This window comes from Pteropus alecto, unplaced genomic scaffold (assembly GCF_000325575.1).
Source record: "Pteropus alecto unplaced genomic scaffold, ASM32557v1 scaffold90, whole genome shotgun sequence".
NCBI classification, from domain to species: Eukaryota; Metazoa; Chordata; class Mammalia; order Chiroptera; family Pteropodidae; genus Pteropus; species Pteropus alecto.
In genome coordinates, this window is record NW_006429894.1 from 707,899 (window position 1) to 717,916 (window position 10,018).

The 10,018-nt window shown below is 48.3% G+C and overlaps 1 long non-coding RNA gene across 2 annotated transcripts in view; it reads left to right on the forward strand.

The window, feature by feature from the left end:
* LOC112477359 overlaps positions 1 to 9,645 on the forward strand; it is a 13,900-nt gene extending 4,255 nt beyond the window's left edge. Inside the window, exons 3-4 of one of the 2 annotated variants that reach the window (XR_003045440.1) lie at positions 5,629 to 6,079; positions 9,385 to 9,645. This is a non-coding gene — a long non-coding RNA (uncharacterized LOC112477359). The remainder of the gene's footprint in view (positions 1 to 5,628; positions 6,080 to 9,384) is intronic. The other variant, XR_003045436.1, reaches the window with a different exon arrangement.
* Positions 9,646 to 10,018: the final 373 nt, after the last annotated feature.

Below are 10,018 nucleotides of genomic sequence, written 5' to 3' on the forward strand. Positions count from 1 at the left end.
TCTAGGTTTCCGGTCGCTTTCCGTTCGTAGGCACCTTTGCTTCTGCAAAATGTGAATTAGTACGAATTCTTTCCCCAACCTCTTCGCTCGTCCCGGCAGCCTGGCTTCTGCTCCCGCCGCGCGCCTGGAACTTCTCACAAAGGCCCTCACGAACGCTCCCTCGCGGCTCCGCGCCCTTGTTTGTGTGGCCTCTGTGGCATGTGGCACTCAAAACCAGCTCCTCTCTCAGGCTCCTGCCCTCACGGCCACACCCGGCTCACTCCCAGCTCCCAGATTCCCCTCCCCTGCCCTGGCAGCCGCCTCTCGGCGCGGCCTGGCTCCCTCCTTCTCCCGCACTCCTGCCTCGGGATCGCAGTGACATCCCTGTGGCTTGACTCTCACCCCATACAGGTGACGCCCTCACCTGGAGCTCAGCTCTGAGCCCTGTCCTGAGGACCTTCCCGCAACCCGCTGGGCCTCGCGGGCAGGTCCAGCCCCAGGCCGCAGGTCAACACGGCTGAAAACAGACTGGCCTCGCTTTCCTCTCACTGGCTTCTCCCCACTTCTGCTGATGGCACCGCCCGGGGCTTGAACCGTGTCATCAGCCTTCAGCCGGCCTCTCTCACCCAGCCGGGCCAGGGGGCCAGATAGCGCTCCCTCCATTCACCCTTTCCCGCCCCCACGAATTTCTCACTCCCCCCCCCAGCCGCTCCTGCTCAGGCTCTCTCCTTTTGACCCTGCAGCTAAACACGATCCTCTTGCTAAACCTGAATTCTGAGGCTCCAGCAGATATCCACAGTCAGCACACTCAGTGACTTCAGGCCATGCATCCGATACCGTACTAGGCCCTTCACATCTGCAGCCGACGTCATTCGATCATTAAGTAGCAGGTAACAAGGGCATTAATCTCCCCTGACAGATGGAAAATGGAGCCGCGGAGAGATTAAGAATTCCTCAGGGTTTCTTGGGAAGAACAGCGCTGACTCTCAAAACCGCGGACTCTGATTTCAAGGTCGGGGAGCTTCCCATCCCCCTCGCCTGCTGGGGCGACGCCTCGTCACCGAGGTCGTCTGGACATTGCCTGGACTTCGGAGGTCCTCTGTGAAGCCGCCTGTGTTGACAGTCACACTTCCCGGGTATTCTCCAGCACCCACTGAGCCAAATGACGCCCAAGGCTGCGGCTGTGTTTTATCCTGCCCAAGGCCTCGGAGTCCGGATAATTTCCTTAGCCTCCTTCACAGTGCCCTCCACCAGGCCAACACGAGCGACTCAAACCTTCTTGCACTATCTACATCAAACGCCTCCGCTTCCACGAAGCCTGCCCTGCCCCACCCTGGCTCCCGTGATCGATCCGTGTGCTCTTAGGTTTCGTCGTGAATTAGGACTCTCTCTGTGCATCCTAAGAGAAGACCCGTCTTACGCTGCTTCATAATCTCCATCAGTGCCTAACAGATAATAGACCACGGGAAGTATTTGTTGACTAGATGAAAGAATCGGTGAATTAAGAGATAACAGAAAATACACACATTAACGTTGTAGGGCCAAGAGACAGATCGATATACCTTAAGTAGCTAAAATGGGGATGTGGCCCCGTATGCTATACCAGGCGGCTCCCAGTGGTTCCTAAATACTAGTCTGGTGTGTTTTCTTAGACTTTATACTGAAAAAAATGTAGTAATTTTTTTTTTTCCGTAAAATGAATTTTTCTTCCTCTGAAGGACTATTTTTTATTATGAGATTATTCCCTTCTCAGTTCTTTTTGTTGTTGTCATTAAAATGTCCTTTCTCATGAAATGATAGCGAATATTGATGATGGTCGAGCTTTTATGTGTCCTCACTTGGTCAGATGAGAAGCTGATAACCGTGTGTGCATCCCTTTCCGGTTTATTCATTTATTCATTTATTCATTTATTCATGCATGCACGATCCCAGGCTGCTCCGTGAAACCCCCAGGTCTAGAGGCTGCTGCTCTAATTAGCTAAACCGAGCGAGTGGCCCGGCTCAGCTTCTTAAACCAAACTGGCTTCAAATAGTGTTCAGAAAAACAGAGCAAAATCTGTTATTTTTGTATCATATTTGTTATGGAAACAGTTATTATTGTAGTTTCAGATACGTTGGTATTCCAACAAGTCATGGGATTTGGGCTAATTTTCCTCCTTTTTTAGTCACTAAAAATAGAAATCAAGTTTTTCTTTAAAGCACCAGTTAGGAGCTGTGCTTAAACTCACGCACTCTTTTAAATGGACTGTGAACGCGGTTGTCCCTTACATTGTGACTGAGGACAGCTGAGGATAGACTGCTCTTGGTGACGAGCGATCTTTTGGTCAGGACATGAGCAGGAATTTGAAAGTAGGGTTTTGATTAACAGAAGCAAAATATGGTGGCTTCCTCCTCCTGGCTTAGTTTTCTCGTCCGTTCCCCCATCTTCCTCCTAATTTTCTAGTTCAGAGAAATGTAACTTCCTGTTTGGCTTCTCAAGTTCTTAATTTAAAGGCCCTGGATAAATCTAGAAGAGGAAAATTACAGCTTGACGTTGAGAATTTGAAAAGGCAAGAGCTTGTGGCATGTAAAATGATATTCTTTATGGAACTTCGATAACTCAGAACATGATTTTTGCCACGTGAGAAATGTTTTACTTTTAGGCTATTCAGAATGAAAGGTGGAATGAGAAAGAAAGAAAAAAAAGCAATAAACTCTTTTCCACCAGACACTTTCAGTCGAAAGTCTACATGGATAGTACACCATTTTATGGAATCATTGTATGTGATAAAGTAATAAAACCTCAAAAAATTATTTGGTATATGGGGCCTATAGCAGGAGTCTACAGTAAATGTTGGCCCCGATGCTTAGCCTATAAGTTGCATACTAAGACCCATCCCAGAACAGAATCCCAGCATTAGCAAAGAGTGTCACTGCCTTAACTTTAAATCCCCTAATGAAAATCAGAAGCAGCGTTCAATTTAGAAAATGGTCTCCACCGAGCATTGCTCCGACTGAGGAAGCGCCGGAGTGACAGCTGTCATTCAAAGGACTGTGTTGTGTTGCTTCAGACATTCCGGGGGGCTGCAGAAAATGCCGAATGAAACAATGACGGGGACAGTCCTGCCTGGAGGAACGATGGCCCCAGTGACCTCAGTGGCCTTGTTCGACCCTTGAATTTGGTGACACTCCCGTGGTTACTCACAGTTTCATGGAACTTTTTAAAAATTACTTTGTATTCCTTATAAAAGTATATACATACATTATTGTATATGAACAGCATTATACGGATTTTATACTAGATGTTTTTTAACTGATTCAGTAAAATCCCAGGCACTTTTTCTTAGAGGACATTCTCTAAAAGAAAACAAATTACCCAATGTTTTCCAAGCCCACGTCTTAGTTTTTCCCTAGATTCCAAATGGAATTATAGCTACGTGATGGAAAAAGTCTTGCCAGGAGTATGATTGGTTTTCAATCAGAAATCTTACCAAAATACCCACGTTCCTAATTGCATCCTTTCCCAAAACATCTTAAAGTAAAAAGTGAGATCGCAACTTGAGAAAGGAGAGAGTCCAGCTCTGCATAAAATGCTTGGTTTGTTTTACTTGGTGTGTGTGTTTTCAGAATTTATAAAAAAATAAAAAATAAAAAAAATCCCTTGCCCGAAAGTTGCCGGCGAATATAGCGTTCCAGCCAAGTTACAGATCTCAGCAAAGGGAGGCTGAAATGGCAAGTGGGGGGCAGGACAGCACCCTCCCTGCAGCCCAGGGCACAGACAAAGCACCATTCACGAGCCTTGTCAGCCACTTAATGTTCCAGTCTGTCACCAGCTAAACATAAGGTTGCTGGAGCTGTTGGTGAAGTTCATCTAGAAGACTCAAAGGCGTGGAAAGAAACATATTAAAATGTACCTGGCGTCTTCCCATTCATTGGACTTCTGGTAGACCAAAGATTGTTTTGGCACATGTATTTCGTTAGGTAACAGTGCGCTTTTATAGGTCAGCTAAACTAAGAAACTTCAAGCTCAGTGTGTCACACAACCAGTTTGCTGCTTGTTTGTTTTCTTTAATTTCATGTTCTGTCTTAAAGCACACAAGCACCTCCTAAGTAGAAAAACCAACATCTATTAAAAAAAACGGTCCAGTGTTTAAATTTGATCTAATTCACTTAAAAAAAAGAAAAAAATGGAAATCACAGTCATTATGATGGAGCCAAGGATAGGTCATCTTCTCCTTTGTGGGTTTTTACCTTAGGACCTAATTAGAGAAGATTCCTCTTCGATGCTTTTTTCTCCTGGACTCTAACGAGTGCCACAGAGAACGTACTACTGGCAACGTACTCCTAAAACAGAAGAAACAGGCCCCATGAGTCTTGCACGCGCGCGCGCGCACACACACGCACACGCACACACGCACACGCACACGCGCGCGCACACGCACACACACACACGCACGCACACACACACGCACACACACACACACACGCACAGGAAAACCAGAGGCATAAAAGGTTAACTCCCTCTGTGTCACCATTTTTCAGTTTTTCTGCCCTTCGCTTCGAAAACCACAGCGGCATAAAAGGTTAACTCCCCGTGTCACCATTTTTCAGTTTTTCTGCCCTTCGCTTCCCTGCCACGCCCCACTCCCACCTAGCACCTCTCCTGGCAGGTGGGGCGGGGGGTAGGCGAGGGACAGGTGAAGTGGGAGGCTCACTGCCTCAGGGAGTCGGGGGACCGCCCCTCTTTCCAGCTCTGCACTGAGGCACAGGCCAGTGATCACATCTGGGGCTCGGTCTCCCTATTTGAGATCAAGGTGTTCAGGAGACGTGAGGCATCAAGATTCTACAGTGAAATGAAACCCACTTGGCATCTAAGTGGCCCCACTTCCCTGTTCCTTTCTGGGGAGCTCATGTGAACAATCCGATGCTGCGTGGTCCCTTCAGCATGTGGCGCTGGCCGAGGAGTAGCCGAAAGGGACATGTCCTGTGTGGCGATGACAGACAGAACTTCTTGGGGGACAGGGACGACCCACGGCAGGGTTCCGTGTGTCTGGGTGGTTTCTGGGCACACCCGAAGTCCCAGCGGACTGTCGGCCAGTGGAGAAGGAGGGCGGTGACGGTCCCCCCGAGCTGCGGCCAGCGGAGGGGAAGAGTCCCAGGCCCCTGGGATCTGCTCTTGCTCTCTGGACAGCAGCAGCCGGACAGAGGGGCCGAGTCGGGCCCCCTCCGGGGACATTCCCCTGTGGCCTCAGGACGCGTGCTTAAGATGACTTTGGGTGGATTTCTCAAACTTTTGTACCTTTTCCAATGTTTATTTTTAACCCCGTTTCTCAATATCGTGGAGCTAAACTTGGAAAAGCTGTGTGCCTTCTCCAAAAATAGTGGGAGTAGACCCCTTATAGGCTTAAAAAGCGGGGGGAGGGTTCTAGAAGGGAAACTAGGCTAGCCACAGCGAGGAGGGGAGGTGATCTGGGAAAAGCCGAGAACTGTGGGAGGAAATTTGGGGCACACGAGGGGCTGATGCCAGTTCAGGGGACCGCACTTCCGCTGCGGGGGGCGAAAGCTGGGCCTGCCCTCCATCGTGCTCACTCGTGACGGGGGTTAATACGTGGGTTTTCTGATTTTGATTAGCATTTTCTCCTAACTACTGCTCTTAAATTCAAATTACAGCTTTCCAGAGGGTCAAAAAAAAAAAGAAGAAAGAGGCTGAGGTTCGCGTAATGATCACAGAACCGCTCCTTCCACGCCAGCGAGTCTGCCGTTCGCTGAGTTTCCCTGCCAGGTTCGACCTTCCTGCGTCATGCTCGGTTCTGCACACAAATGTCCACACCAGAGACCTGGAGCGTCACAGAAAGCCACTTGGTTGGTTGGAGCTCCGCGAGGAACACGCTGCGTTCCCTGAAATCTTGGTTCCAAGTGTGTTTTCACATTTAGATGACTCACAGAGACTCTGTTGGCACATTATCCACTCAGCACGAAAGATGGGCTGGACGAGTAAGAAAAAATAATGAATTTCAACATGTGTGCAGGGGTAAGATGGCTGCTTACTGTCTGTCACACCCTCCACCTCATTCCAGCTCCATCTGCTGGGGCCACTCAGTAGGTGGGAGGGACCTGGAGGGTGAGTCAAACAGCTGATGTGATGTTTTCCTCACTGTGGGCAGGACAGGAGCTGGGGACAGAGGGAGACAGTCTTCTGCCCTGTGTGCACGTGTGTGTGTATCTGTCCTGTGCATTGCAGGGTGTGGGGCCCCATGCCCGGCCTCTCCCCGCAACATTCCAATAGACTCCCCCTCCTCACCCCCGCCCAAGTTGTGACAACCAAGTCTGCAGACATTTTCCCCGGGAGTAAAATCGCCCCCAGGTGAGATGACTGGGTTAAAGGAGGTAACACATTCGGCATACAGAACAGCTTTTAATTATGGTGTCCAAACATACGAAGGGCTGTCACGCTGATGACACTTGTAGGCAGCTTTCTGTTTCCACTAAGAACAGAATTACTGCAGCCAAAGCATTTGGATAAAACCTGGTCGATTCGATCCTTGTGAGGCTTGTTATGGCGCTGACATGGGTCACCCAAAAGGAAAGGAATGCTTTCCTCTGCCAGTCTTTAAAACGAGACAGACCCCTCGCCCCTGGGATACGTCCGATGCAGTCATTCCGTCAAGGACGTGAGCTGGGGGACCCCCAGGTCCCCTCCGCCCGTGTCCGTTTCTCTGGCACACTAGAGCGTGGGGCTTCACGCGTGTCACTGAACACCAGCACCAGCCCGCTGATCAGAGGGGACTTTCCCAAACAGATGACACGGAGTATGTTTCTTATTACGTTGCTGTCATTAGGGACAACGCGGGAATCCATAAAACTGTCCTTCGGCATTTTCTCTGGGAGACGCTTCGTAAGGGACTTGGATGACATCCGATTAGCTCTGTGTCACATTCGGTCCTCTCTTACTCTGAATTACCGATTCACTAAAAAGAGACAGACATGGCTCCATAAAATGTATGGATGCGTCCACCTCATTCCAGGAAGGTTTAGGCGGAATTCTTGATCGTGGCCGAATTTCTGAGCTCCTAAATTTACAGTAACGTGAGTTGCTTGGTAATGCATGAGAAAGGATTCTCGAAGCCTGTAAAAGAACTAGGCCTTCAGGTTCTGGAACTGTCATGTCAGGAAGAGCGACTGCTCTGTGGAGCCACGTGGCAAAGCTCTGACCAGCGAGCTGTCGGTGGCAGTGACGCCAGCCGGTCCCGGGTCGCGTCCTAAGAGGGAAGGTGGGCGAGGCTGCTCTTTTATGTTCATGTATAGTTTTAAATATAACGTATAACATTTATTTATTATTATAATACATACTTTATTACATGTTATACATATTACAAAATATAGTTACATATTATATTTAAAATGTATATCAACATATATTACCAATATTTCAAGAGCAAGAAATATTTAACCAGGGAAGAGAAGACGAGGTAGCAGTTTTAAGACAATTTTGAAAACATTTTCGCACGTGTTCTCTCTTTTTAACCACGACGGAGCATCACGGCAGGAAAAGCCCGCGCTGCCCTTCCAAACTACTAGCCTTCCAGCTGCAGGGGGCTGGCGATGCCCAGTGTGGGGCTGTCCCCTCCTTCTGCCCCTCACACTCCCCAGTCTCCAGGTGAGGATCACTGACTCGGGATGAGAAAGCTCGTCTTCAGGGACAGAAGTGAGGGAAGGGGCGGGCCTGCTCCTTGTGCAGCAGCAGTAAAAATCTCACGACCTTCGCGCCTGGCCAGGTACGGCACACGGCGGAGATGTCCTGTGATCGCAGGTGTCTCGACAGAGAGGGATGTTGTCAAAGGGGCTTCTGTCCTTCACCCCTAATTGGATTTGAAGAATCACATTAATTTGAAAAGCAGCGAATGGATCCGGGAGGCCAGGAGGCTGTCTTGCTGCTTTGGGGTCAGAATTGCACAAAATGGCTTCATTATTCAGTTGGAAATACTGAGTCTTCTAAACTTTTAGTCACTCCTATTAAAACATGCAGGAAAAAAATTCCAAAGACACAGCAAAGACCCCCGACGTCACCATCGGATCCAGGTTTGCTACAGTCACCTTTACCAGCACATTTCCTGGCGCTGACCCCGACGAACCAAACGTGTCAAGGCCAGCGAGCTCAGAAAGTGCGTGGAGTAGCCGACGTTGGCTTTGAGTGTTCCCTTTCTTTGTATTATCTCCTCTTTTCCGAGGACTTAAAAAAATTTTTCATCTTCAAGCCTTAGGTCCTTCGCTGATGCCTCCCCTCGGGAAGTGTGTTCTCAAACTCAGTTCGGTTTGAGAACCAGGAGTGGATGAGGTTTTCTGTGCTGACTTTTAGGCGCGTTCAGCTCAAGGCAGGGAGGTTTAACCACAGGGCAGGCCCCGCATGGGGGCTCCCGCCGGCCGGTCGGAGAGAGAAGGTGGGGTTTGCCGTCTGCGTTTCGCCTTCGGTAGGGCGAGCCCTCTTGGCAGTTCTTGAAATTTTTACATTCGGTTTGTTTAAATCGAGAGCCAAATAAGGATCACACGTCCGTTTAGTTTATGTGTCTCGTGTAAACTCCGGGCTCCTATGCTTCATTCTCTTCCTGGTCCTCGGAATGCAGTGAGTTTTGCCGTGGTCTGAATTCTGCTGATGGCAGCTCAGGGTTGTCGTATAAGACACTGCTCCGGCTCGTACGTTTTCTGTAAGTTGGTACGTTGAGAGGCTCCATCGGATTTAGGTTTAATTTTTTCGGCATGAATAAATGGTTGATTGGTAAGTGGTTTTGTGCGCGTCCATCAGGAGGTACCAAATGCCTGACTGTCTCTTCCAGCGTGGCTGAGATCGATCAGTGGGTTCAGGCATTGCCAGGCCCAACCATCCAGCGCAGAGCTCCCCGTCAGTTATTCACCTAATACTTTCAGGCTGAAAGTATGATCTTTGCTTATACCTGTTATTTCATTACAGGTTGTAACACTGTGATATTCTAATTCGATTACGCCTGCTTCGCTCATTAGCTAGAATCTCTCTATAACTAAAGGTTACATGCAGGTATAGTCGGTACAGGAAAGACAGATCGTTATTGGATTCTTTTTACTTATATGTTTTTAGAATTATAAGTTGGTGCCTCAAAGATTATGACTTCTCTCAACTCTCAGAACTTCTGAGGCCAAATGGGTGGGTTTCCCCAGTCACATCAAGAAATTATAGACATACAAACTGATACCTGCCCACTTACGGGAACCTGGCCTTCCTCAAGCCCACTTATCATCTGATAGTGATTGACGCACCCACCTGCAATGACGTAACTAATCAACACGTTGACAGGCTCTGCCATCATAGAGAGAAAGTCCCTAATTCTTTAAAAATATTTTTATGTAATCTTTGAGACTATTTATACTCTAACGCAATCATTTTAATTCCCACAGGACGGTATCATACTGGCACACTGAAATGTAAGATTTTTTTTTTGCAACGTGCATTCATTGCCGCTTATATGTGTCGCTGCTGGGGGTCATGTAACTGAATGAGGACTGGCCACAGGGGCAGAGAAGGAGCAGGATGCGATCTGCTAGAGTGGATGACAGGACTAAACTCGATTCGGGAAACCGCACTGAACGCGCTACCACGCAAATCCAGACCTTAAAGTGCAGAACGTTCTGGAGAGGCAGCAAACAATGAAAAGTCAAAAACGGGAAGAGTCAGCCTGAAATGAATCACCACAGAAAATGAAAAAGCCACGGGGACAGAGAAGGAGCAGGATGCGATCTGCTAGAGTGGATGACAGGACTAAACTCGATTCGGGAAACCGCACTGAACGCGCTACCACGCAAATCCAGACCTTAAAGTGCAGAACGTTCTGGAGAGGCAGCAAACAATGAAAAGTCAAAAACGGAAAGAGTCAGCCTGAAATGAATCACCACAGAAAATGAAAAAAGAGGAACACCCACAGATTTCATTATTTGAAGGATAAAAAAAAAAATAAAAAACACTTCCTGTATTTTACAGCGGAGAACAATAAGAGATGCAGGAAGTGGCATGGGACGAGGGGCAGCTTCCTTC